Source organism: Microtus pennsylvanicus, chromosome 17, assembly GCF_037038515.1.
Source record: "Microtus pennsylvanicus isolate mMicPen1 chromosome 17, mMicPen1.hap1, whole genome shotgun sequence".
In the NCBI taxonomy this organism is placed as follows: Eukaryota; Metazoa; Chordata; class Mammalia; order Rodentia; family Cricetidae; genus Microtus; species Microtus pennsylvanicus.
In genome coordinates, this window is record NC_134595.1 from 25397582 (window position 1) to 25421715 (window position 24134).

Consider the following 24134-nt stretch of genomic DNA (forward strand, 5'->3'; position numbering starts at 1 on the left):
CCATCGTGCAACTGTAGAAGAAAATCATAGTTAAATAAATACATACTGGAATGGTCAAGAGAGTAGATGATAGGAAGTAAACCAGGCAGCTTTTAAAAAGTGATCGATAGAAGCCGGGCGGTGGTGGCGCACGCCTTTAATCCCAGCACTCGGGAGGCAGAGACAGGTGGATCTCTGGGAGTTCGAGGCCAGCCTGGTCTACAAGAGCTAGTTCCGGGACGGGCACCAAAAGCTACAGAGAAACTCTGTTTCGAAAAACAAAAACAAAACAAAAAGTGATCGATAGAAAACTGTGACTTGAAGCTTCCCAAAAGTCAGAGATTGTTGTGCTAGAGAAATGGAAAAGGATGTAGATCGACATACTCCAGACTCAGGCGTGATATACAAAATCACGAAAACCTCCAAACACAAATGAAGGAGTATGCTCTCTCCAACTCACAGACAGCAGAGACTGCAGTAGCATTGTGGAGATGTCCCAGGAAATCAAAAGATACCAGTTTTGAATTCCATATCCCATCAGACTATCCTTGAAAATGGTGATGAACACATTTTACCAGAATTTAGTATGAGAAACTTCCATTTCATCCATTTACATGACAACAAATGCTAAAGAATGTTTATTTCAGAGTGAGTGACTAGATGGAAGCTTCACACTAACTGAAGATGAGGCCAGAAGCTGGCAACGGAGACAGTGTGTGGAGAGAAATACCTGCCTATCGTGCTTTTAAATGATTAGTAGAACTATAATTTTATAAAATAATATTGCCCTGCTACATTTAATGTATATACAAGCAAAACATGGACATAGCATACATGAGAAGGCTTCAGCCAATCTGAAATGCATCTTATGAAGGGTGAAGTTTGAAATAAAATTCATTCACTGAGTAACAAGATATTTGCATGTGGAGTTACTCACATCCTTCTAAAGTTCTTACATTCATCAGTTGCAAAGTATAAAGAAATAAAGGACTCTGTAACAGTTCTCTTTAATCACATATTTAGTTTTAAAATAAGCATATTTCATGACAGTGTAATTATTTTTAAAGGAAAATGGTGATATGATTTTGTTAGTTTACATAAGAAGATGTAGAAAACTACTAAAACTACTCTTTTTTTTTTTCAAGACAAGGTTTCTCTGTAGTTTTGGAGCCTGTCCTGGAACTAGTTCTGGTGAAGACCAGGCTGGCCTTGAACTCACAGAGATCCCCCTGCCTCTGCCTCCCAAGTGCTGGAATTAAGGCGTCCACCACCACCACCCGGTGAAAACTACTAATTTTATAATTAAAACCTATATAATAAAATTGTAGGAATCCTAAGTATTTTCACTGAATTTAAGTTTCATATGCTTATTGCAATTTCATACTAATATGATATTTCTGAGCACATAAAATAAGAATCTTTGTAGGATATAAAAGGTGTAAAAAATTATCTGGAGTCTTATTTTGCCACATCATGATTACAATTAATAATTAATTTGTTATTTGTATGAAGGAAGAGAAATAAAGAATTGACATTGTACACACTCATAAAAGTGAAGTATCAAAGAAGGTATGTCAATTAGCTTAATTGTGGTAATCACAAAGTTTTCATATATAAAAAATTACATAACATCATATTGTACTTGCTAACTTACTAATTTTATGTGTTAATTCTGTGACAGTAAAGCTGGAGAAATAAATGAATGTGTAACAGTGTAGAGAATCTCCAAATCAAACAGGACATTCTTGCATCAACTTACATAGAATGACTCTAGCAGAGTATTCTTACAAAGGACACCAGTGTCACATGAGTGAAAATTTTAATGTTTCTAAATGTTGCTGTTCTGAAGATTTATAAATTCAAAGTTAAATTGCTTTCAGTGAGGAGATTTATACATGAATACTTGCTTCTGAAACAATTTTGAGGAGGCTGAATACAACTTGAATTTAATTTAGAATGTCGGAGAACTTGAATTGAGAAAACTATGATGTTTATTCTGCAAAGCAAATGGAATGAACGTCCTGTCACCCAGCACAGGGGAAGTAGCATTTCCAGGCATATGATATTATTGAAGAGTGATAGCGACAGAAGGGATGTTTCCGTCCAGGAAATATAATCTCTTTCTGAAAGAGAACTTTGCAGATTGCTATTTCAAAGTAACAAAATTGAATGTTTGGAAAGCTATAGCTTCCTGGATCGCTCAAACTATAGCAAAAGAATTGGGCGATCTTAGAGTGCTTTCCTTTCAAACACAAAGTCTGGAACCATTTTCAACAAAGCAAAAACAAACAAATAAATATGAAAAACAGAAATTACCTTAGATTTAGACATTGATTTCAGACACTAGAGAATATGTTGTTGTTGTTGCTGCTGCTGTTAAAGGTAGGATTTAAAATTCAGATTTTATATCACTTTGGTAAAATCAAATAAACTAAAACAAACATTGTTCATCATAAAGAATATAAAGAAAGATTAAAATTAAACTATCTGTGTCATGTTTAAAATTTGTTCATAATTGAAGTAAATTATATCATTTTCCCACTCCCTTTCTTCCCTTGAGCCTCTCCTAGAAATCCTTCCTTTAAGTACTCTCACTCACCCACACCCTCAACAGCTTGTTTCTTATTATTAATATATCTATATTATCTACCTATCTTTTCCATGTAGATTTATATCTATATCATCTATATATATTATATATATGTTATGAATTTTCTCTTTTTGTGTATATATTGTTTCAAGGCTGACCACTGTGCCCTGGATAACCAACAATGAGGCTTATCCCCAGAAGCACCCAATTCTCCTCCTATCAGTGATTAGTTACCTGTACTTCCTTTTCTAATGATGGGACACCTTGAAAGTTTCACCATCTTACACTAAAATGTCTGTTGATATTATCATTGTTCCATTATTACTTCTGCAGCCAGTTCTAGGAGAACAGATTTCCGAGCATTCTGGCTGTGACAGTCCTTTTGCCCCTCTTCCCCAATATCTCATTTCCTGTGGAGTTATGAGCTTTGATGCAGCTGTATCCGTTGTGGCCGGGATCCCAGGATCTGTTGATCACTGTATTATGTCCAGTTATGGTTTTCTGTGAGGGTTTCCATTTGTTGTAAAGAAAGGCTTCTTAGATGAGGGATGGTTCCTTAATCAGTCTGTGAATATAAAGATAAGATTTAGACTATAGTAAGGAATTATACTGTTCTATAAAACTATCAGCAGCAGTTTATTTTCTAGGGCCCACGGAAACCCTATGGTTCTAGCCCTGGAAATCTGACAACGTATCGAGTACTGGTAATCATTTCTCTCCTACTTGATGGATTTTAAGTTTAATTAGGAAGATGTTGGTGCCACTGAAATATGAATGCCAACTCTTGCACTTTTGTGCCTATCTTGGCATGCTTGGTAAGTGCCGTGGCTCATAGTTGTTGCAGATGGGGTAGCACAGTTCAACAGCTTCCTTCCCTTGGCAGTTTGCAAAACATGATAAACAAAACAACAGACAACAGATGCTCATGAGGTGGTGAAGAAGAGACACTCATTCACCCTTTGTGGGAAAGCACATTGGTGTATCCACTCTGCTCGCCAGTGTTGAGCATCCTCAAAAAAAAAGAAAAGAAAAAGTCACTAAGCGTAAATCTACCCTGTGATTCAACTATTCCAGTCCCTGGCGTATGTCCAAAGTACTCTTCATCTTCTACAGATTTTTGCTCAGCAATATTCCTTGCTGCCTGATTCACAATAACCAGTAAATAAAAACAACCTAAATGTCCTTCAACTGGCAAATTGGTGCATACAAACGGTGAAATACTATTCAGCTGGAAAGGAATATGAAATTATAATTATTTTCAGGTAAATGGCTGGACCTGAAAGTATTATATTGAGCAGGGTAAAGAAGACAGACAGACAAATGCCACAGACACATTTCTGTCTTACCTGTGATTCCTAGCTTCAAGTCCTCAGATGTGAGCATGTATCATGGAGTAACCAAAGAAACCAGGAATATATAAAGGGACTATGAGTAGTGGTGAGGTTTAAGAAGGGACTTGTCGGATACAGGTGACATAAAATCAGAAGTGGAAAAATGGGATGGCAAGCCTGCTAGGGAGAAGAGAGGAAGGTCCTATCAAAGGAAAAGGAGGATTTGGGGACAAATAATACCAAGGTTGCTTGGTAAAGTTTGAAGAAATCATATTATTTTATTTTTGCCTAAAATTACACAATATATTGTAAGTTTATGTATACATATACATATTTAATAAATTATATATTATAGATCTTTTCAATTTTATTTTAAAAAACTATCTTTTCTCATTTTACTTGCCAAATTTATTTCCATTCCCTCCCCTCTATCTGCTCCCTTCACCTTCCCCCCTCCCGCCCCAATCCTACTCCCCATCCACTCCTCACAGAGGGTAAGGCTTCCCATGGGGCGTCAACAAAGTCTAACACATTGCTTTGAGGCAGGATCAAGGCCCGCCCCACTATATCTAGGCTGATCAACTTATCCATTCAAAGAGAATGGGTTCCCAAAAGTCAGAACAAGCCATAGGGATAAATCCTGGTCTCACTGCCAGTTGCCCCACAGTCTGCCCCAGCCATACAACTGTCACCCACATAAAGAGAGCCTAGTATGGTCCTCTGCTAGTTCCTTCCCTGTTAGGCTGGAGTTGGATGGCTTTTATTAGCTTAGCTAAGCTGTTTCAGTAGGTATCCCCATCAAAGTCTTGATCTCTTTCCCCATATTCTCACTTCTTCCTCTCTTCGACTGGACTTTGGGAGCTCAGCCCAATGCTCTTCTGTGGTTGTCTGCATCTGCTTCCATCAGTTGCTGGATGGAGGTTCTATGGTGACATTTAAAACAATCATCAATCTGTTTACAGGGCAAGGTCAGCTCAGGCACCCTCTCCACTACTGCTTAGGGTCTTAGCTAGCATCATCCTTGTGGATTCCTGGGAGCTTCTCTAGTGCTAGGTTTCTTGCTAGCCACATAGTGGCTCCCTCAAGCAATTTCCTTGTTCTCTATCTCTGTCCTTCCCCCATCTTGACCATCCTGTTCCCTCAAGTACTCCTCTCCCCTTCTCCCTTTTTCCTCCCACCTTTCCTTCTCTTCTCCAATCACCCCTACACTCCCAATTTTCTCAGGAGATCTTGTCTATTTCCCCTTTCCAGATGGATCTATGTATATATATCTTAGGGTTCTCCTTGTTACTTAGCTTCTATGGGGTCATGAACTATTATAGGCTCCTTATCCATTCATTACTTTGCAGCTAACATTCACCCATGAGTGGGTACATACCATGTTCATCTTTCTGGGTCTGGGTTACCACACTCAGGATGCTTTTTTCTAGTTCCATTGATTTGCATAGCGGTGGTGGGGAAGAGACAGAAATCTTTAATAAATAAATTTCAAATGGCAAAAAAAATTTTTATGATGTCATTGATTGTGGTTTATTCATTTGTTTATTTATTTGCTGCTGAGTAATACTCCATTGTGTAAATGTACCACGTTTCTTTTATCTATTCTTCTATTTATCATTTCCTTTGACTGATGAATCTTTCTTCAGTTGGTGCTGGCAGTGTTTTTGCCTCTTTGTCCTATCCTTGTAGTTGCTGTCTGTGCCTTAGGGAGGGGAGCTGCTCTTAGTCTACTCTGTGCAGTCACTGTCTGTGTCTCAGGGAGCCACTGAGTTCTCTCTTGGCCTGCTCTCTTGGTTCACTCTGTGTAGTTGCAGCCTCTTGGTCTGTTCTGTGCAGTTACAGCCTGTGGTTCAGGGTTTCTCTGAGGTCATAGGGGCTCGGTGGGTTTGGGGTCAGAGTGGGCCTTGTAGCTTACAGGGTCTGATCCATATGGGGCTGTTGAAGCAACCTACTGGTAGGAAGCTTTCCTGCTGACTAGCTCATAAAGCTGAGGCAGGTGAGGGAGGGGCATGAGTTTTGCCCAGGTACTGAGGGCCTAGAGATTGGAGTGTCCAGCTGACTGACTGACTGATCACTCACCTCTTGGTCTGCTGTGTGCAGGTGCAACCTGTGATTCAGAGTTTCTCTGAGGTTACAGGGGATGGGTCTATATTATATATCTTAAAGATATATATAAAATAAAGAAACATATAAATACAGATATAGGTATAGTTATATAAATATCTTAAAGAAGGATAACTCACTTAGGCTGACTATGCTTCCCACTACAGGTATAGACTAACAAAATCACCAGTACCTAGTGTTAAGAATGATACTTTCCCATGGTTGGTCAGGATGTCCATGTGACTCCCAGCTGTGAGATTCCCCTCCGAATGCTGTGAATGTGTTTTGTTACCACTGGTCAATGAATAAAGCTGCTTTGGCCTATGACAGGGCAGACTAGAGTAAGGAGGGAATTTTAAGAAGATAGAGGAGGAAAGAAGTCAGACTCATGGAGATGTCATGGATCTGTCAAAGGAGACAGATACCCAAAACCTCACCACAAGTCGTGTGTTAAAATACAAAATAATAAAAATGGGTTCATTCAAGATGTAAGGGTTAGCTGGAAATATGTAGGAGCTAATTGCCCAAGCAGTGCTGTAATTAATATAGTTTCTGTGTGATTTTTCAGGGTATGGACAGTCAAGAAACAAATGAGCAGTCTCCGACTACAGTTCCCAGAACAATACAGTATTGATATCAGCTTTGATTGCCTCTTGGAAGCTGAAGGTGGGTTCTACATTACTAATGATATTGCACTCTTAGACATTGGATTCAGATAAGATTCATTTATTTTTGTTGAGACGGATATTACCTGAAACCGTGTTTACTGTCGTCTAACTTCTATGGTTCAACTGATATAACTGCCATGGTTCTAACTGTATTTTTAAAGCATAGTTGTTATGGAAACTATAAATGTTAGGTCATAAACAGGGCAAATTAGAACTCCTCATCCTATAGCAATAAGATGAGAGAGAGATGTAGAGAAGACATTGAGTTATAGCCTATGTTTATATGAGTCATAGTCTATTCTCTATGAGTCACAGGGCGTAGCCTCTGACTGCCAAGTAGAGGGCAGTCTCATGGCTTACTGAGAAGACCTTCACTCCTGTCATTCTAAGGATCAGAAGATGTCAAGCAGAAAAATAATTGGTAGTGACCTCTTAAATACAAAAGCCATGAAAAAGTAATACTATTATTTTAGCTCATTGAATTTATGTTGTGTAAAATTTTCGTGCAGGATTATGGATTTAATGCTCTTTACTTGAAGCCTTCTGTGAAAGACAAGAGTCTCGTCAGTTGCAAGATGTCTCAAACCATCTTAGGGTGCATGTCAAGGAAACCATTGCAACATTCATCTTTGGGAAATAAAACCTACATAGGACGTAGCTGACATAGATGCATAGAAAGGGAAAATTTACTCACTGCTGGTAGGACAGAAAACTGGTTCAGCCACTACAATAATCAGTGTGAAACATTCTCAAAAAATGTAGAAGTGTATTTATCTTTAATATGATTGATCTATACCTTTCTTGGGTAAATTCCCAAAGGATGCTCTATCTACTACAAAGATATTTGTTCATCCATGTCCATTGCTGATACATTCATGATGGGAAAGTGGGAACAGTCTAGATGTTTATCAAGTGATGGATAATGAAATATGGCACATTTACACAGTACAGTAATATTTTTCTGTAAAGAAAAAAATGAAGTTGCAAAATTTTCAGATGGGTGAAGCTATAAATATTCATTCTGAGTGCAGTAACCCAAAACCTGAAAGACAAATGTCACATATTCTTTCTCCAATATAGATGCCAGTTTTGAATCTTTAAATTGAAATGCACCTAGTTAGTAGAACCCTGGTAAGGGGCCAAGCTGGGGATTTTAAGATGAGGAATAAAGTCAGATGACATTACTGGGATGGAGGAACAATGTAACAGAAAGGGATGAAAAGGATGGGCAACGGCATGTCTGGGTAGAGGATGTAAAACATAATACATGAATCATGTAAAAGAATTATATAAGAGGTATTTAAATGGAGCTATCCCACAAAAGAAGGTCAGTGTCTTTCCCAGAGAAAGCAGACTGTCATATAAAAAGCCTAGTGACAGGCAGGCATTGTGCAACTCCTTTTGGGTTGGTGGTCATTGAGGTAGGTTATCTTCATACTTCACTTCAAACTGAGGAAAGATTGACAATGGATAATTGTGGGGAGGGAGAACCATTCTTTATTGGAAATATGGCCAACAGTTTGTTTCCTATGCATCAGTGAATGGTCTTACACTGATACACATATAGGCAACACCACCTGGACTTAATTGCTCATCAAAAATAAAAAGGCACATCAAATTGGAATGTGTGTATATTGGAAAAGTAAGGCAGAAGGTGGAGGGTAAGATGGGAGGTAGATATGATCATGTTTTATTGTACACACTTGAATTTTTTTAAATATTAAAAAATTAAATTTAAATATTAAAAACATATTTTTCTCAAACCTGTTGATTTACTTTGTAGAAATATATCATGTGTATAATAATCAAAAGTAGCAATTTTTTTCTTTTGTGAAGTAGAAACAAATACCACCAATTGCACTCATTAGTAAAGACAGAAAGAGAAAGAGAGAAGAAAGACACCAAACCACTGAATCAGATAATTGATCAAGGTTTTGTGAGCACTCCCCCTTCTATGTTGGCATGTCTGTTTGTGCTCACGTTTTTCACATGTTCTTTAAGTAGCCAGGTTGATGAGACTTCGTGGATATAATCTGTTTAATATTTCTAGAAGACACAGTCTCACAGCGAGTTTGTTGTACTTATGGGTTTTACAGTATTTTTGCTCCCTTTCAAGAATCATCCCTGAGTCTTAGCAGCAGGAACTGTGCTGTAGACGTGTCAGTTAGAACTGGGAGTCTTGTTCTCTGCATTGTGTAGAGTTTTCTAATTGTTTAAGCAACATCAAGTGGTCAACCTTGAGATCATGTGCATACAGGTAACATTTTATGACTCGATCAGGTTGTATTTACACTGTGTGTGTGTGTGTGTGTGTGTGTGTGTGAGTGTGTGCAGTGAAAGTAACTAGTAATATTATGTTACATTTACATAAAACAATTAAAGGAAGAGTCATGAATTTGAAAGTATACAGTTGTACATGGAAGGAGGTAGATGAACAAAAGCAAAAGGGAGAAATTATGCAAAAAATAAATTTAAAAAATAAGAAGAATTTATAAATAAAAATATTTTCCCAAAAAGTTTGGGGTCTATGACCAACAACAAGTGTTTTTAAATAGAATCTATAAAATCTACAAAATTCTATAAATTCTTAAATTCCAAAGCACAGTATAATTAAAGAACCACTACACAAATGTACTGGAACTGCAAAATGATTCAATTAGCTTAATGAGGTTAGTTGTGTTTCCAAACTGATGTAATGGCACATGGCCTAATAGCAGCCCTTTGGAGGCCAAGGTAGGCAGGTCTCTGTGAATCCAAGGTCAACCTGATTTACGTAGTGTATTCTAAGACAGTTACCCTATTAAAAAATAAGCCTTCCAACCAAGTATGATTATATACAGCACTGATATAGAATGTAAGAGTCAGAAACGGGATTTTCTCAAGTTTCTGGGCAGCCTGTTCTACATGGTAAAGCCCAAGCTAGGGAAGACTGCATAGTAAGACCTTGTCACTAACTATCAAACTAGAATTGGATATACTGATTATAAAAGTATTCCATATGCTCATTAGAATAGATTTACAAAAAAAAAAACCCTAAGATTCTGTGTGTTGGAAATGAGATATTTCTAAAATATTCCATAATATAAAATATAGCCATATTTGATGAGCAACTGTGTATAAAGTAAGGCCTGAAAAAAGAGTAGTTCACATTTAAAACACTTAAGGCAACAATAACAATTATATGGAAATGTGTCCATTAGACATTCCACATCCCTGATAGTATTAGAAAAGTTAACGATGACTAAATTTTTCTCTATTTTTTTACAATTAATAACACAGCACAAGCAGACATCTGACTTTGTTTAAGCAAAATCAAGAGATCAGCCTTGAGATCATAAGCATACAAGGTAACATTTTACGACCTGATCAGGTTGCATTTACATATATGTCTGTGTGTAAAATAATAATTAACAATATTACATTACATTTATATGACACAAAAATTAAAGAAAAATCAGAATGAATTTAAAAGTATGGGGTTGTACATGGAAGAGGTTGGATGAAGAAAAGTAAAAGGGAGAAGTGATGTAGTTATATTATAATTCAAAAAAAATAAAAATAAATTATAAGTAAAAGATTTTTTTCCCAAAAGATTTTGGGTCTATGGTCAGCAACAAGTGTTTTTAGATCTGGTGGGCACAGCTATAAAAAAAAAAAAAAACACTACACATGACAGATTAGAAGAACCTGTTTATTTGGGAATATTACATTTAAGTGTTATTGCCAGGTTTTTGAAATAGAGAGAAGTGACACAAGCAGGGAAATATTTTATCTTTCTATATAAAGCAGTTTATATTCGAGATATATAAAGACTTCATAAAAATCAATAATAAAACAGGGTGTTAACTTGCATTCTAGCTACAAACACAGAAGTACAAAAATATGGATTGTTTTATTGTTTAAACCAATAACATATTAGAAATGATACAAAGATCAGTTGGAATCTATATGGATGAGAACTGTCCTAGTATAATTGAGCATGAATTGAAGAGATTTCCAAATAGCGCCTACTGCCACTGTCAAGGTTCTACATGTCAGAAAAAAAAAAAACCTCTTTGACTAAAAACAATACATAAAATCAACATTTTTGTTAGTAGTTTATAAATGATCAATTTTATTCCGTGTGCCAAGTGACGTAAAACTTCTAATGAAAAACAGAAATCTCTTACAGATAGGAATGTTTGCAAAATCATCTGCTTTCCTTACTTCTACAGACACAAAAGTATTTTTTCCAGTAAAGTTGATAGACACTGAAATTGTGATTCCATTGTTGATGATTTTAATATGCACTTGTCTTTGCTGTTCCTGCATATAAAATGTCACAGTCAGAGATATTGTGGAGCCCATAAAATTGTACTTACCAACAGTGAGCTATAACAATATAAAAGTTTCAATTCAGTAGTTATGCCATATTTGGTCAATAGCCAGAAATTGCCATTAGTAGCAAGTGAGTCACCTACAAGAAATGTCGAGTCAGAAAAGAAACAAATCAGAGGAAGATCTAGTCATCTGTCATAAGCAGAAAAAAGTCAATATAGAAAAACATCACCTATTACTTAATGTGAATGAAGAGAGCAGTCAATGCTGAATACATTTGTTCCATTAAGCCAAACCCACAAGTATTTTTTACTTTATCTCATTCATGTGATGATAAGCCTATTGCAAAATGGACAAATTTATAGTGTGCCAGAAAACATTGGAAAATGTATGTCACATTTTGCTGCTATGTGTAAAGATGCAAACTTGGAGCAAGACCTTACTCTTCTCAAACTCTTCCTGCAGAGTATTCTGATGGCCAGTTCATAAAACATCATTCTCGTTAGGCTAATTTATTCAGAATAAGCAATAGTATGCTGTGCTAGAATGAATAGCCTTGAGACAAACTTAATGTTCTGACTGAAAGCATGCAGAAAGAGATGGGCCATTACCTGGGTCTTAGGAGGATAATTGCAAGTGGTGGCAAGACTGATTTTGGTACTAAGTACTGGAGGCATCATACTCAGCAACTGCATTAACCTTCTTTCACTGAGAAAATATCTTGCCCAGCCTCGATATGAAGGCTTTTGATTTTTCTTCTTTTATCCATTTTTTTTTGTGTGTCATGTTTGATTGTTGTGTCTTGGAGGCCTGCTTTTTTCTGAAAGGAAATATAAGGGATATTTGGGGATATGGGAGTTGGGGGGAGAGCAGGGAGGAAGGGAGGAAAGGGAGACTGTGGTCAGATGTATTGTATAAGAATCTATTTTCAATTAATAAAATGAATTAGTGAATGGCATAAAGACTACAAAAATAAAAAAAATATTTTATTTAAGAATAGGCTTCATTCATAAAGCCATTGTGTTAAGTAGGGAAAAAAACATGAAAAGAAGGTAATCCTGGAATTTGGAGCATACCCTTCTTCTAAAAATACTATTACATTACAACTCTCATGAATGATAACTCTGCTCATAACCTATGACACAGACGGTCAATTACGGTCACAAGGTGGTCTTTTTAAAGATGGAGACTTGGATTATAACAAGAAAGGCAGGAGTTTTCACTTTCTTTTCTACCTGAATGCCCACATGAACTTATACTCATCTTAGGGAATGTTTAAACTTCAAAATGACTTCTGATGCCCCAGAATCTTTAATAAAACTGTGGAAGGGTGTCTGTTTCCACTCAAATATAGGAGAAGACATGGTTATGCCAACTGTGAGTTCAGGCTACAAGGAGCTTACAAGAGTTTTATTTATAAATTTCCTTGTTTAGATTTGTTTAGATAAGGTTCTGTAGATCTTTTTAAAATCAAGAAATTGAAATATTTTCTAGTGACTACCTAAATGAGCATGGGAATTATTTCTTCACTATGAGTCAAAAGATGCAGCTCAGCCTTAGGCTTGGTGTAGTTTCCTGAGGAAAACAAAAGCCAAAAACATTTTTATTTGACTATTTTGACTTCTTGAGCTACAGTGGTGTTTCACTAAGATGTGCATTAATGTGTACTTTAGAAATACATAAGTCATATAGATTATGTACATGGGATACTATAAATCATTTTCATGAAATTATTTTTATAAATAGATGATGTCAAAGGTTCTTTAAGTTGATCCCTGATCAAGATGATTCAATAGACTAAAACCAATTAACATACTAAAATATTAACAAAATAAAAATTGGTCATCACAGCAGGTCCAGAAAGTATTTTACACAGGTATTAAAACCTTTTGACATATTAGTCATTAAAGAAATGTGCCGCAGTGCAATAAAAATCATTTTTGTGATGATACAAATGTCACCATACTCAAGGCTTTCAAGCTGGATGCTTGTCCTTGAAGATCTAGGGCAATACTATGGTGTCCATCCCATCATTTTTATTCAGGGTATTAATGTGATGGATATTTTCATCAGAGCATGAAGGTAGCAGAAAAAAGAGATACTGTTCCAATTGTCTCTGCTTAAGATGATATTCTCTTATACATAGATGACTAAGAATATCACAAAAACTGTGGAGGAAACAAGTAAATTTGTGTGATGCTGCAGGAAATAAAATCAACATAGGAAATTCAGTTCTGTGTTTATAGAGTATTGATACAACATTGAAAAAAAAATGAAAAAAAGAATAGTCCCTACCCAAATATATAAAAGGAACAGTGTTGAGAAAACAGCACTGTCATTTCCCCTGAATGAAGCTGGGAAGATTCCATCCATCTTCTAAATATCAATGACCTAACAAAGCGGCATCCTTGTAGTGTCTATAATACTCTTAAGGACCTATGAAAGACAATGTGTTCATTTTGACATTTAGAATTTAGGTATTTTTTAATTTAATTTAGGTGATTTACTTTATTATGTTTTATATATTTTTCATAGATACTAATATCTAGCACTCTATAAGGCATATATCCAGTAACAAAGCATTTTTATTTTTCTTTCTTCTTGTCATTCTGGCCCTGGCAGCTGTCTATATATGAGGATTGAAGATAATGAATGTACTCAGTGTGGGAATTATGAGTAAATGCTCATGAAATGCTTCAAACAGTGCCAGGAGCTTTGTAATACCTATGTATATACCCTTTAATGGATTATTCTCGTTCATCATCCTGACGCTCAGGGATATTTTTAGGGAGAACTCAACCTGCTATTATAGTTTCCAACAACTCCAATTCAGGGTGTATTATACGGTAAAGTATTCTGTTATAAATGAAGTCTGTGGTTTTCAGTGTACTCAGCTGAATACCCTAGGTTTTGAGTTCTTTGGTAGCATGAATACACTGTATAACATTCAAATGTAAATATAGCTTAGCAGTTAAGTCACCATTGCGATTTATTTGAAGCTCTCACAAACAAATACCAATATTGGCTGGTAGCTCAGAATTAGAAGAGGAAGCATTGGTGGGTTTAACTTGCTACAATGGCGTTCAAACAAAAAGGGCAACACACATGCATTGGAAAGCAGGCTTGAATAGACAAGACATTCAAAATGTAGCCATTAGAAAGCAGGTTTGAATGGGCAGGGATTTCAGAATATGGGAAGATTTTACTGTTGATTAACAGATTAAGGGTACTGATTTCATCTCAATACATATGTGTTCTTCAATAACTATCCTTTGTTGTTATAAAACCTTCAACATGGTTTTTGAAAGTATTGTGTTTGGGGATTCAGTTCAATGCCAGAACATGAGCAAGGCTCCATGTATAAAAAGTCTTGGTTTTGACAACCAGCAATCTACAAATAAACAAAACTTGGTCAAAAGACATGAGTTTATACAGTCATGCAAATTATAAATTTATGAGAAAATGTTTGGTATACACATATATGTGCTATGTTAATGCAATATAAAATACTCCCTTTTCCTAGCAACAATTAATTAAAATATGTGATTAGCTCTACACACAACTATAACCCCAGAATTTGGCAGGTAAAGGTAGGAAGATGAGGGTGTCAAAACAAGGTGAGCATGAGTTGGAATAGGTCAAGAAATAATGCTGACATGTAGAATTTCAGTAAATGTTACAAAAAAACTGCTTAGAGATCTTGATTTTGAAAAGTTAAAAAGAAAAAAGAGCAGCAGGTAAGACACTGTGAAATTAGCTGCTACTCATATGCTTGAGTTAAAGGTAAAGGAGATGAGAGGCTGTTCATTAAACAAATGATCCACAATGTCTGGTAGAAACTGGAACCATGGAAGGAGTGAGGGAGGAACTCAGGAAAGCAGGAAGGAAACAGGCGGGAAGGCAGAAATACAAGAAGGGAAGTAGGAAGGAAGAAGGAAGGCAGAGAGGCAGGAAGGCAGGATGAAGGAAGGAAGGAAGGAAGGAAGGAAGGAAGGAAGGAAGGAAGGAAGGAAGGAAGGAAGGAAGGAGAGAGAAAGATGTTAGCTGGCAAAAAGCCCTACAAATGGAGATTTTAATAAACAGGTCACAAATAGGATGGGAAAGAGTTCTACAAGAAGAGCACAGGGTAGTCAGCATTTCACAGCTGATTACATGACAGCATTTATCTGTCAGCACTCCTATTTCTGTGAGGAATGTAGCTGTGTAACAAAAACTTCTTTTTGACACATCCCTCATATCGATGATGCATCTTTGCACACCTATGTCTGTTCTTATGGCAGTGTTGTGAGGGGCTTTGGGAAATTGCTTGTTTACATAGAGTTTATCTTTGAGACATAAAATATTCATATGTCTAAATTGTGCAGTTTTTTTAACTAATTTTTATGTATTTTCATAGTTCACAACTTTAGCCTTAATAAAAGGATTAACTCCTCAGAGATTGGCCAGCACAAGGAAACACTCATTCAGTTTGCTGGAGTGGAATGCTTTATTTATGTTTTAGAGTCACGTGGGTGTTTCAGCATATTTTCAATTTCATGTGCAAATTATTGGTCATTTTGGAGAAGAGCTCAGTACACTGTAGACTTCACTACCATCTAATTCCAAATACGGAAATTATAATTATTAATTCATAGCAAAAGTTTGCAAAGCATATTTTTAGGAACCATTTCCATTTCTCCATCATCAATGTCATATAATTCTGCTAAGTTTCTGATTTGTGTTTTATTTTAAATGAACAATATATATGTGTGTATATATAATAATGCATATATATATATATAATTTAGTCAGTGAATTCTCACCTTACACACTGCTATTAAAATTTAAGAACATGCCCAGGTATAAACAATATAAGCGTAGTTCACAAAATCAAGAACATGGTTTATAAGAAATTATTTTGTTGACAGAAGATAAATTGTAAATTTAAACTTTATCTAATTTTCAGTCTCAAAGACAGAGACATCACTAATTGATTCCATTCATTTAGGAATAAAACAGGTATCTACCGAGTTCTGAGTCTTTTTTATTTATTTATTTATTTATTTATTTATTTATTTATTTATTTATTTTTAATTTATTTATTTATTAAAGATTTCTGTCTCTTCCCCACCACCGCATCCCATTTCCCTCCCCATCCCCCAATTAAGTCTCCCCCCAAGCCCGAAAAGCAATCAGGGTTCCCTGTCCTGTGGGAAGTCCAAGGAACCCCCACCTCCATCCAGGTCTAGTAAGTTGAGCATCCAAACTGCCTAGGCTCCCACAAAACCAGTGCGTGCAGTAGGATCAGAAACCCATTGCCATTGTTCTTGAGTTCTCAGTAGTCCTCATTGTCCGCTATGTCCGAGTTCTGAGTCTTGAGCGTTGGTACATTGGGTATGGCTGATACAATTGAAAAGTCTCACTGAATCAGCATCATCATATTGGAAAACTCATTATCCACGGAGTTAGGGACACTCCCATATTAAACAATTATATAAGATGCAGAGAAATATTTAAGCTAAGAAGCTATTTAGATTTTTTTTTTCGAGACAGGGTTTCTCTGTGGCTTTGGAGCCTGTCCTGGAACTAGCTCTGTAGACCAGGCTGGTCTCGAACTCACAGAGATCCGCCTGCCTCTGCCTCCCGAGTGCTGGGATTAAAGGCGTGCGCCACCACCGCCGGCTAGCTATTTAGATATTGAGGTTGGAAGAATGTCTGATCCAATTCTAATCTGCCATTTGAGAAAGGCAACCCATCAAGACATTGACCTCACTAAAGCACCTGTTTGAATTTAGTCAACTGTCATCATAGAGGCTTCTCATATTTTTTAAATTGATTTTTTTTGAGCTCTACATTTTTCTCTGCTCCCCTCCCTGCCTCTCTCCTGCCCTTCAACCTTTTCCCATGGTCCCCATTCTCCCAACAAGAGATCTTGTCTTTTTCTACTTCCCATGTAGATTAGATCTATGCTTCTCAATGAACGAAGAGGTGGTTAATGCAAAATCCTATAACTGACTAAAGTGCCAAAAACACACGATGATGGAGTTCTCTGTTTTAACTCCATCAGGAGAGCAGTTTAGCCATGGATAAGGCCAAGAACATCATAGAAGTCACAAAAAGAATGTGAGTCAGAGGAAAACAGTATAGAGCTGTCTTCGTGATATAACAGAGCCATTGAAATCACACTTACAGTAACTGCAGCTATTTGCACAAGATTATACAAGATGTGCCCCCTAAACATTTTTTATCATTGAGGAATGTGGCCATGAAGGTCCAGCACTCCCTGAGGACTAGTGGCAGCTAATGGTTGCTTGGAGAAAACATGGTTTGCTTGAGTGATGTAGCCACTGATAAATTGCTTTAGCTCAAGTGAATAAATTCCCACTCCCTCTTAGGAAATAAACTCTAAACAAGGTGAGTCACATAGGAGAAGGGTGCATGAAAGAAAGGATGGCCCTAGTGGAAGCTGAGGACTTTCAACAAGAAAGGGATGAGCACGAGAGAAGAATGGGGTGGAAAATGAATAGAATTCATTATGTAAGTGTATTAAACTGCCAAATAGTCATATGTAATAAATAAAAGAGACAAAAAAGCTATTTAAAAAATAAAACTATGTAGTATGTCAAATACTTTGGTATACCTTGACAACTTCTCTGTCTCCCATCCTCTACCACTTCTTCCTTTTATTTAGGGAGCACACGCTTAAGCATAGATTTGAAATATGGGAAACAACAAGATAAAGGAGAATAAGAATCTGCATTAAAATTTAGCTCATTTACACATACTAAGAAAGTTTATACTTATCCTACATTATGAATCTCATATTTCCCATCTTACAATGCATAGTAAATCTGTTTTTGACAATTAGTAAACAGGGCTTTTTTTCTAACAAGTTTTGTATCAGAAAACTACTCTAGCATAAAACACTGAACTCATTTTTTTAACTATCAACATTGTTCATCACATTGTCAAGGGATTTGCTAAGAATTATATTAAATACTATGTAACCACTATCGAATATAACTTGATTTTTGTTCCAGAATCTTAAACGCTCCCATAGGCAATATGTGTGTGCACTAGTCAAAAAGATGGCCTGAAACCTAACTAGAAGTGGTTTAAAGGTAAAAGAAATTCATTGCTTCATATAAATTTAATGTCTCCCTTTATTAATTGTTTTTCATTGCACACAATCAGGACTTAAAAGCAGTGACTAAATTGCTCTCCAATTTATTTCCTAGTAGTACAAAGAATTGAACAGTTTTAAATAAACATAAAATATCATGATTGATTTTCACACACTGAGATTGCCCACTGTTTTCAAGAGCTTTATATCTATTATTTAATCAAACAGTAATTAAAACTGTTTAGTTAAAGTATTTTTCTCAATAGTTACAGTTTGTCTGACCCCCTTGAAGTTGCATAGACATGTTATGTGTATAATTGTGAAGGGTAGTGCATTTCTGTCATCTTTTTATTTTTTATCTTTTTAATCTTTTGACAAGCAAAAATTGGCTGAAACCAAGAAATAGAAATTATTGTCCACATTATGCATATCTCCAACAGTTCAAATTTAGGGGAAAAATAAGTGAACAAGTATATATATTTTTTATCCTCAAAAGCCATTACAATTCTCTCTTTGGATAATCTGTCTGCCTAAGGATCTCAGAGTCGCCTTCCACTGTATTTCATTTCGGTCTCAGCCCAGCCTTCATTCAGCCAAATGGAAGGAATGATAAACGCAGAGTAAATAACGTAGGGAATAAAGGATGCCACTGTAGAAAAAGGAAAGACTACCTCTGGGGAGCCTGTGATTCAGATACATTTATTATAGAAGAAAAATGGAGTATTCAGGATGTCATAAAGCAAGTTTACTGTGAGAAAATAAAACCGTGATCTGCTGTCTCCTAGGTGTAAAGCTGATAGACACTTTTACGTAATGAGTGATTTAGAGCAGGAACAGAAGGAACACTCATTGCTCTACTCAACTTCTGCCATAAGTGTACACAGTAGAAGAAAATGTCTACAGTGCAGTCTACACAAGTCTGCAGTAAATAATGGACTTAGAAGATTTTATTCTTAATGCACAGAGAAAAATCTGCAATACATTTTCAAAGGGGTGATGGCATGGACTGAAGACATCTATCCATGCAGTCATCAAGGAAAAGCTGAGCTATATGAAACCTCAGACTGAAGTGCAATGACATTGAGAAAAAGAAAGAGAATCTTCAGGAAGATTCCTTAGAACTAGATCTGAACTGTAGAGAAAATGGATGAGATTTTTGTCCAATGTCTCAGCTAAGCTAGGAAAGAAGCGTCATAGCACACAGTGACCTGAATCAAAGTCAAAGTAGATGAAAGAATGGTGTTAGTTTTTAGAATGTTAGAGCATTAAAACCTTCATTGTAATTGTTTATGTCTCAACATTAACATCTCTGTCAAGGGTCTGAACAATGCAGATCATAAATTTCTCATTGCTTTTAACTTTACAGAATTATAGAAGTTTAAGGAAGGCTGCTTGAGCTAGGCCTGAAATTCCAAAGGCCTTGTAGGCAGTAGTCAGAAGGTAAAGCTGATTGTAGACTACAGAAAAAGCTGCCAGAACATAGGGATAAATGGGAATCTACATTGTCTTCTTCTCACACCTAAAGCTGGTTCTGCTTCTTATAGACTAAATGCAGCTTAGGTGTATGATTAACCCAATGTTCCCAATAATACAGTGTTATCACCTTATACCTCTGGTCTCCACAGCTTTCTACAGACATTACAGACTTCTCAAACTTTCAAAAGAAAAATCTTTCATAATCTTCACTCTCAGATGGACTGCATCGACCTCCATGAAGCAGAGACCTCTCTGAGGGTAACCCCTGAACACAAACATTTTCTAAGAGGATAAAACTCAGTAAAGGGTTTCATGTATTTAGAATCTCGGTCAGCAGCAACTAATCCTAAAAGCTACTAATCTTTCCTGAAGAAAAAAAAAAGATGGCTGTATTTATTCTTGTTCTTCCAGAATCAAATATTGTTTTGGTCATCTACATAAGCATCATGTCAATTAAACTCAGTACTTGATTATATGACTGCTGCCATTCAGAGCTATATAAATAACTTGTTTTGCCCTATTATCATTTGTACATACTTTATTTTATTTTTATTGAAAATAGTTTTTCATTCAGTCTAATCTGATTATGCTTTCTCCTTCTCAAACTCCTCCCCGATACTCCCCACTTCTCTATTCACTCAAAACCACATCCCTTTTCTCTCTCATCAGAATGCAGCAGGCATCTAAAACTATAATAAATTAAGATAAAATATAAACAATTTAGAATATGACCACACAAACAGAAAAAAGGGGTCAAATAATAACTTTAAGAAACTCATATATATATATATATACATACATACAGAGACATATATATTCACACACAGAGAGAAATTCCATAAAATCACAAATGTCTATGTATTCTATATGTATTCATCCATGTGTATATATTATAGTTACAGAATATATGCACCTACAAATATATGTATATCTATTTAATATATTTTCATTACAGGTGCTTTACATATATAATACAGATATTCATCTTTATATATAATATATATACACCAATATCTATTTACCTATCATCTATCTATCTGTCTGTCTGTCTGTCTGTCTGTCTGTCTGTCTGTCTGTCCATCTATCCATCTATCCATCCATCTATCTGTCCATCCATCTATCCATCCATCCATCCATCCATCTATATATCTATCTCCTACCTATCTTTATCTTTATAGATATAGATTTACCCACATGTATAGATCTCTGAAATTACACACAAAGGATCTGTAAGGTACCAACATCAGCAAAGTGCTGACAAAGCAATATGAAACGAAGAAACTCAAAAAATGCTGTTGAATCCATTTAGTGTTGGACATCTACTGTTGGGCATGAAGCCTGCCTTTAAGAGTGGTTTGTGTATCCAGTGAGACACCTTTGAAGAAAACTAAATTCTCATTTGCAAGCAGCTTTAGATTAGAGATAACTTTTGAGTTATGGATGGAAGATTTTTTCTACTTACCCTTGGTCTGCCTTTGTATATTATTATATGACTGCAGAACGGAAAATTACACACCCTAGAACTGACTTTGTCTGATTACAAGCATTGAAAATCTGTGAACAGTGTGTGTGAAAAACAATAGGCAAGTTGTTTTTAAGTTTTTCAGATTTGCATATGGTCTTACTATGATTGTGTCATGTGCTTTGAAGTATTATAAAATTCAGCAGAAATTTAAAAAAGAAAATGAATGCATAAGTCTTTTTACTTGAAATAGAAACTTGCCAGACATAATTCAATAAATACAGATAAAAGTTTAATCAATTTATAAGTGTATTAAATACTCATATTAGGTTTATATCACATTAACAATGACATTAAAAATAAGAGCTTTTGTTAAATAAAATTATTTTTCATTTTTCATCATTTCTGTCCTTCCCCAAACGATTTTCATCTCTTGTCATAATTTCTTCTCTTATTTCTTTGACATCTTATGTGAAATTATGAGATTACTTTAATTTGTCCAAATTTGTCTTTAAACTTATAAAATATTTCCAAGCACGAATAGCAGAGCAAAGTATATCAAATTGTTACAGTATCTAAAACAGAAAAAAATATAGTGCTAAAGTTTGGGTGTTCTCCCTTTATAATGACATTAGATTGTGTCTGAATATTGTAATAAATAATTTTACGAGTCTGATAGCATTACACATGAAATTACTGCCATTTTCATATTTAGTTGCTCCCTGCACAATTTAATTCTTATATGTAAATAGTAATTTCTTGTTTTAAAATGGTATTTTATATAAAACAACAATCTGTCACATGATGTCGAAAGACTAAGAGGAAATTTGAAAGACTTAGAAATTTGTCTCAGTGTGGGTTGAAAACATTTACTACAGATATCAGATTTGTCAATTATGTTTGACATCATAAATTTCCCTCAGAAACCTTTAAATAATGATGACCTTGACACTTCAAGGATCTCTACTCCACCAGACAATCGGTCAGGCAGTTAGCTTGTAAATCATTCCAGTGATCAACCAACTCATTTTTATTTCTTGATATAATGTCAAGTACTATAGAAACTAAATCATACAAATTTTCTCTTCCCAGTAAATACATGATCGTGCAAATGATATAGGCTGATATGTTGAAGAAAACAGAATCACTGGGTTGCTCAGAAATTGCAATTTAAGGATGAAGTATATATCAACAACTAATTGCAGTAAGCAAAATCTAAGGCTGCTTTTATTGGCCTGTCCATATCAATCTGGGGATTATTTAATCTTAGGCAATATCAAAGGCTAATTTATAAAAATTCAAAGAAAAAACCCAAAAAACAAAACACAAGATATAAAGCCATGCATACCAACATAGAACCTTCATCTGGCATGGATAAAGAAGGAGACAGAGACCCACATTGGAGCATCGGGCTGATCTCCCAAGGTCCAAATGAGGAACAAAAGGAGGGACAATATGAGCAAGGAAGTCAGGACCGCGAGGGGTGCACCCACCCACTGAGACGGTGGGGCTGATCTAATAGGAGCTCACCAAGGCCAGCTGGACTGAGTCTGAAAAAGCATGGGATAGAACCGAACTCTCTGAACATGGCGGACAATGAGGGCTACTGAGAGGCCAAGGACAATGGCAGGGGGTTTTGATCCTACTTCATGTACTGGCTTTGTGGGAGCCTAGGCAGGTTGGATGCTCACCTTCCTAGACCTGGATGGAGAAGGGAGGTCCTTGGACTTCCCACAGAGCAGGGAACCCTGACTGCTCTTTATACTGGAGAGGGAAGGGGAGGGGAGTGGGAGAAGGGGGAGGGAAATGGGAGGCGGGGAGGAGGTGCAAATTTTTAATAAAAATATAAATAAAGTAAAATAACTATTAAAATATAATAAAAACAAGATCTAAAGTCAGCTTCAGATGACAATGTATTTTATAACTTCAATCAGATTTAGGTCTCAGTGCATCTCATGTTTAATTATTAGACTATTGACCTATATAAATACTATGACTTATAACTTGGAATTTTCTTTTCTTTTCTTTATTATGTAAGTCTGTGGGACAGAATTTTCATTAACCTTTTGCACTTTCTTGGTTCAATATGGACATATTTTAGTGTATCAATTACAAAGTAATCACTGTAAAATTTTTACTTTTTAAAAAGTCAGATTTAGAATTATTTTGGTGTCATTCATGAAATACATCACTAAACTGAGTGGAACATACTAGAGAATAGGATGTGTTTTTGCCAGATTTTAGTTACTGCAAATAAATACTTGAAATGTTTGTCATATAAAAAGAAAGGTTTACGTGCTCCCCTATCCAACCTTCCTTTATCCCAATCATCCTTTTCCCCCAAGTTCCCCCCATCCTCCCAATCTCCCTTTTCTCTCCCCTTCTCCCCTTACCCCCATCCCATCCCACCCCCAAGATCCCAATTTTCTCCCCGGCAATTTTGTCTACTTCCCATAGCCAAGAGGATAACTATATGTTTTTCCTTGGGTTCACCTTCTTACTTAGCTTCTTTAGGTTCACCAATTGTAGACTCCGTGACCCTTATTTATGGCTAGAAACCAATTATGAGTGAGTACATCCCATGTTCATCTTTTTGGGTCTGGGAATTCTTAGTTAAGGGAGCCACCTTAGGGTTGACAAGAGACTTGAACCTAGAGTGGCTCCCAGGAGCCCAAGGCGATGTCCCCAGGTAGTTCCTTGGGCAGCTGAGGATAGGGAACCTGAAATGACCCTATCCTATAGCAATACTGACAAATATCTTGCATATCACCATAGAACCTTCATCTGGTGATGGATGGAGATAGAGACAGAGACCCACACTGGAGCATTGGACTGAGTTCCCAAGGTCCCAATGAGGAGCAGAAGGAGGGAGAACATGAGCAAAGAAGTCGGGACCACGAAAGGTGCACCCACCCACTGAAACAGTGGAGCTGATCTATTGGGAGCTCACCAAGGCCAGCTGGACTGTGACTGAAAAAGCATGGCATAAAACCGGACTCTCTGAACGTGGCGAACAATAAGGGCTGATGAGAAGTGAAGGACAATGGCACGGGGTTTTGATCCTACTTAATGTGCTGGCTTTGTGGGAGCCTAGCCAGTTTGGATG

At 36.3% G+C, this 24134-nt stretch overlaps 1 long non-coding RNA gene across 1 annotated transcript in view; it reads left to right on the top strand.

Annotated features, from left to right (window-relative positions):
• LOC142836923 (uncharacterized) overlaps positions 1-23899 on the top strand; it is a 41754-nt gene extending 17855 nt beyond the window's left edge. The window contains exons 2-3 of the long non-coding RNA XR_012908174.1: positions 6572-6669; positions 23804-23899. This is a non-coding gene — a long non-coding RNA (uncharacterized LOC142836923). The remainder of the gene's footprint in view (positions 1-6571; positions 6670-23803) is intronic.
• The last annotated feature ends 235 nt before the right edge of the window (positions 23900-24134 follow it).